Source organism: Artibeus jamaicensis, unplaced genomic scaffold (genome assembly GCF_021234435.1).
Source record: "Artibeus jamaicensis isolate MK-2021 breed Jamaican fruit bat unplaced genomic scaffold, CSHL_Jam_final contig_704, whole genome shotgun sequence".
NCBI classification, from domain to species: Eukaryota; Metazoa; Chordata; class Mammalia; order Chiroptera; family Phyllostomidae; genus Artibeus; species Artibeus jamaicensis.
In genome coordinates, this window is record NW_026521931.1 from 80,308 (window position 1) to 85,786 (window position 5,479).

The 5,479-nt window shown below is 49.6% G+C and overlaps 1 protein-coding gene across 3 annotated transcripts in view; it reads right to left on the reverse strand.

Moving 5' to 3' along the window:
* The window catches only part of TCAF1 (TRPM8 channel associated factor 1), a 41,674-nt gene that overhangs the window by 23,489 nt on the left and 12,706 nt on the right, over nucleotides 1-5,479 (reverse strand). Inside the window, exon 1 of one of the 3 annotated variants that reach the window (XM_037163822.2) lies at nucleotides 3,578-3,738. The exons of the other annotated variants lie outside the window; for them this stretch is intronic. The gene's annotated coding sequence lies outside the window, so the exon portion shown is untranslated. Of the gene's footprint in view, nucleotides 1-3,577; nucleotides 3,739-5,479 lie in introns of those variants that run through there. 3 annotated transcript variants of the gene reach the window in all.

A 5,479-nucleotide genomic window follows, 5' to 3' on the forward strand; every position in this document is an offset into this window, starting at 1 on the left:
AAGAAAGTGGTGAAGACGGAGAAGAGGAAAAGGTGGAGAAGAAGGTGAAGCAGACAAACACAGCTGATAATGTCCAATGTCCAAAAGGCTTTGGGGACAGTGTCACATCTGCTGGAAGGACTGACAACCTGACGACCATCTGATGGTGGCAACTCGGTTTCAAAGTGTACCTCTCCTTAGGCCAGCGACCCCTCTTCGAATAACTGTCCTTAGAAAGAGGCGCAGCAGCATCGAAGATGTACATACGAGGATGCCCAGTGCCACAAAGACAGACCCAGAAATGGAGATACATACGTGACAGGGGATGTGTCTTGGAAGCAGTTTGGCTCCTGTGGTTAGAGGATCTCTAACCCAAAGCCGCATATCCTGCCCCCATGGCCCACTGTACAGCCACATTCAACCCCCCCCACCAGCCACCCATTTGCACCCCATGAAGAGCTACCCTTCACACCCCTTCTCCCCGGGCCTATCTCACTGCTGGCGTTGCAACTCCAAACACAGCCCGAGCAGGAAACACATTTGTGTCCCTCTGGTTGTACTCTGAGCTAGTTCCCGGGAGAAGAAATCTCTGTGCAGTGACGGGATCGGCAGGTGGCCTGGAGATCTGAAAAGTAGGAGACCACGGAGATGAGGAGGGTTTTTCCTGGCCGGTCTCCTCCTACCTTTCTCCTGGGCAGGCCTGCTGGCCCGAGGTGGGTGGGGTTTGGCTAGGAACGTCCAGGCTCCCTTTCTCTCGGCCACTTTGCCCCTTTCCTGCTCCATGAGTGAGGCTGCAGGGTCAGCCCTGGTCTGACACGGACACCGTGTGCGCGGCCAGACAACGTGTGAGAGGACGAATGAGTCGACTGTAATAGGCTACACTATAAAGTATCACGCAGCTATTAACAAAGGATGCGTTACATCTACTTTGCATCTACCTAGATGAATGTCCTAGATACATTTTAAGTGAAAACTTCAAGTCATCACACTACACGGGACACAAATCCATTTTTGTATGGATGGAGACAACGCTAGTAGAACTAGTAATTTCAGTAGAAGTGACGAAACAGGGTTTACCAGGTCCCCAGCATTATTGTAAGTGCTTCACATAAATTGTAATCCCGACAGTAAGCCTCTGAGGTATGTATTCTCCCTCTCCCCGTTTTATAGATGGGCAGAAACATAAAGAAAACAAAAAACCTGGCTGCCGGAGAATCTGTCACTTAAGTCCCACAGGTGGTCCCGGTGGATCCAGTGTCCGTCCAAACCCAGGAAACCTAGCCCTGGAGTCCACGTTCTTAAGTATCAGAAATTAGATAAGCCTCATAAGCACCTGTTTCTTATACACAGAGAAAGCCTATGAGGCCACATTTCAACGGACTAACATTAGGAAGGGGAGAGGCGAACAATTCTTCCTCTTCCTGCAAGTTTGCATCCTTTGAATTCTTTTCTGCATTACTATTAAATTAAAAATAGCACAGGTAATACCAGTTTACTGAACCAAGTAAAGACACATGCACTGACTGAGTATACAAGAGTACAAATGATTAGATTAACTGGCCCCATCTTACTCATCCTAAAATGTCTTCCTTCACCTCCCAACAAGCTCTACACCTTCCTACCAGTAAGTTTTTTTCCTCTGCTGTGGGTGTTCCTTGAGCTTTGCAGCTGGTTCTTTTCCCACATGCACCAGCTATAGCTGATGCAGACACTGTAGAACCAAATTCCTCCTCTCTGTGCCTGAATCCCTGTTTGCCCTCCAAGCTTGGTGAGCTCTGATAGACGGAGCCAGGAGAAATCCCTTTTGTTTCTCCCCTGAAGTTCCTCCTCCTTGGTTCTACTTCCATGGATCTTGCTTTCTCTTCCCCAGGCCCACCAATTTTCTGGAACCCAAAGCACCTCTCCAGCAGAAGGGAAGGCAGGCACCACTTATGACACAGGGGGAGCTCTACAAGTGGTCACAAAGCGACCCCATGGTACCTAAGTGGAGTTTCCCTTAAGAGATGTTATATGGACACAAAGGAGGGTCGTGGGCCAATGGTGCTCATTGCACTGCACCCTGCATTTTATCTTGATTTCAAATCCTCAAAGTAGGGTGACTGTCTGCAGTCAGGTCCTTTGGATTTCCTGGGAGCTGCTCTGCAGATGGATGACTGATTGAAGGCTGTAGGGTGTGGGTTGGGGTTAGGATGACTTCTTCAGCCAACAGCTACCCTGGCCTTGAAAAATGATGCCTATCTGAGGCATCCAGTTCTGTAAGTCTCCTCTTCTTCCTGCCGTTTCCTTCCATGAACCCTTTTTCTCTTTCCTTACACGTCCAATGTCTTTTCCAATGTCCATCAACTTTTCTTAAGCCAGAATCAGGGTGGTCCGACCTCTTCTTCTGCATTCTGTCTGAAATAGTCCCTGGCATTCAGTCTGATTTTTAGTAACATATAATGGTTTAATTCATACATTTAAAACAGTATGTAATACATGTGAAAGGCTATAGGCAGTAAAATAATAAAACAATTTTTAAAATTACACAGACTCTCATATACATACTACTGCCCAGCTCTAAAAACAGACCATTACTTGTTATCTTTGAAGGTCTGCTTGCAGCTTTCCGGAATCGTTCCCTCCCCCATTCCCATAAAAGTATGTGTGAGCTTGAAAACTTTGCTTTCCCTGTTCCCCCCATTTTGAACTTACCACTCCCCTTCCTCATTCCTGAGTCCCCGTCCCCCCTCCCCTCCCGCCCTCTCCGACTTTCTCTAGCTCCTGGTTGCTCACTTTCTGTGTGACTCCCAGCAGGACAGCAAAATGGAGGACCACCAGCCCGGGAGTGAGAAGGCCTGCTTTATTTTCTTAAAAAATTCAGGGGCTGCCTCAGGGGTGTTCCATCAGAGGCGCAGTGCTGGAGAAGGGACGGTCTGCACACCGCGGGGCTGTCACTACTGAGTTCTAGTGTGGGATCCTTGTCCCCCCCCCTTCCCCTGCAGGTCCTCACCCAGGCCCAGAGCCAGTCCACAAAGAGCAAGTCGGCGACGTCAGAGGAGGAGTGGAGCGGGCATAGGTTGGGGGGTATCGAGGAGAGGAAGGGTGCGGAACGGAAAAGGTCGGGTGGGCAGGGACTTCTGCAGGCCTGGCGGCAGGGAGGTTTGGGAGGGATCAGTGCAGGCGGAAGGGATGTCGGTCCCAGACATGGTGTTTGCAAAGATCAAAGGACACTAGGACAGAAGTGATGCTCCGTCGCCAGCCACCTGTGTGACCCTGAGCCAGCAGCCACGGCCACGGTATTCTCATTCCATGAGGCTGCAGATTAGACGCTGTTCCCTAAGTCAGGCCTGTGCACAACTCGATGACACAAAGCGGGCGAACAGACATCACAGGCAGGGCCCCGAGAGGAGCTCCGAAGCAGGCGCCACGCAGAGCCCGAGCGCCAGCAGCAGCAACGCAAACAGCCAGGGAACCTGTCCCAGGTTTGGGCCCCCGCAGTTCGACCCCACGTCCCCCTCGGCCTCCAGCACCGCCCCCCCCCCCCCCCCCGCCCCCGCGCGTTGATCTGCCGCCAACAGCCCTTCTGTAGTCTGCAGGGCATTCGGAGAGGGCCGCTCACCTGGTGTCCCTGCAACTTCCGAAGGGGCAGCCGGAGGGGCAGGGCTGGGGCAGAACGGGCGCACCGGGCGGTGGGCGAGGGGCTTCCCTGCAGGCAGTGCTGGGCGCAGAGCGAGAGCTCCGAGGGGACGGGGCGGAGGAGGGGTTCCCGAGCTGTCTCCTCCTCCCCACTTCCTCCGGGCCTGACCGAGCCCGAGGGGCGGCGCTTGGCAGGCAGGCGACAGCGCTTCTTTGTGTCGCTGGCCCTGTCAGCTGGCCACTGCGGCGGTGCCCCCCATCCGGATGGCAGTGGGACCTGCCGTTTTATTCAAAACATAAACTTCTCTATTCCCTGATAAGGGCAAGGCTGAACAAATTATAGGTCACATTCTATGGAATATTATTCAGTTCTTATGGAGAGCTTAGATCTCCATTGGGTTGGAAGAATGTGCTTTAAGTATCGCCAAAGGCAAAATAAAAACTGAAGAAACTGATCAACATGCTTTCCTTTTTACAATGAAAAACAGCCCTGTGTATATTCGTAGTATGGCGGGAGAGGGGAAGGATGCATCTGTCTGTTAATACTGTTTAACCAGAGAAATAGGACACGGACGCTTACAGTTCTACATTGTCTGCTTTGCATTGTTACATCTTACCTTCGTAAATTAAAAATGTTCCAAACAACAGGTAATTAAAACCTAGTCTCCCCTGTACATTTCAAACCCTATTTCTTTGCTGCGAGTCCTCTCTCACGTTCCATTGACAGCTGCTCCTCTCTGCTCTGATTTGCAAGTCCCTGCTTCACCCAGTGACTCCACCTGTTCAGGTGCTCCTTCTAGTCTGTGAAATCAGGGTAGTATAGTGGTTGAAACCCAGACTGCCACGAGATGGTCAGCTTCAGATCTAAGGGCTACATTTAATGGGCTGAGTGACTTTGAGAAGTGACTTAGTTCCCTTATGCCTCACATTTATTACCTGTACAGTGAGGAGGATGAAGAGAGCATTTATGTTACAGATTTACTGTAATGTTTACATTTCGGTGAGTGAATAGTTGTAACGGTCTCTGACCACCGTCTGGCAGTGTATGACTGTTAAATATAACAAATCTTCAGGTTGTCCTAAGAATCCATACTTCATGTTTCAGGCAAATGCACATCTTTTTATCCCGACTGGGGTTTGGGTCCCAATCGATGTCACATTTCCTTTCCCCATGTACCTTCAACCCCCTTTCCCCAAATTGACTCAGATGGACAATACTCAACGGGGGGTGGAGTAGGCGAGGTCAGTGGCAGGCTTGACATAGAAGAAACGCCAGGAAGAGAAACCAAGGGAACCTGAATTCAGGGTCCAGTTCCTTTGAGGACCATGAGCAGGTCCTTTATATTCCCCAGGGCTCAGAGTTCTCAGATAAACCAGGCGGGCTGGCGACTTGCTTGCTAATTCCCTTCCAGGTCTGAAAAGCTAAGACTAATAGCAAGGAAAGGTAGAAACCCAAAATACTGTTTTACCAAAAAAAAGGTAAATCAAAACAAAATGCACACACATATTGCTTACATTAAAACTAAATAATAAAATATATACACATGGGAAAGATACCACCTGACTTACCTCCGAGGAAGAGGGGATGAGATTCAGTGGGGAAAAGGTCTTAATTGTTGAGTTTTGCTCCTTAGAAAGGAAGAAACACACAGTCACACACACCCACACACACATAGAGCGAAAGCAAAGGTGACAGAATGTCGGCATCTGGTACATCTGTTATATTATTTTCTACATGTATCCGTAGCTCTGAAATATTTCTGCATGAAAACAAATGTTTTTTAAGGACAGGGATATATTAGACTCCTGCTGGTTAGGTTCCTGGAGAAGACACGTAGCACGCAGTAATTAAGAGCCACAGAGGGAGAAAAAAGCGGAAACAGAC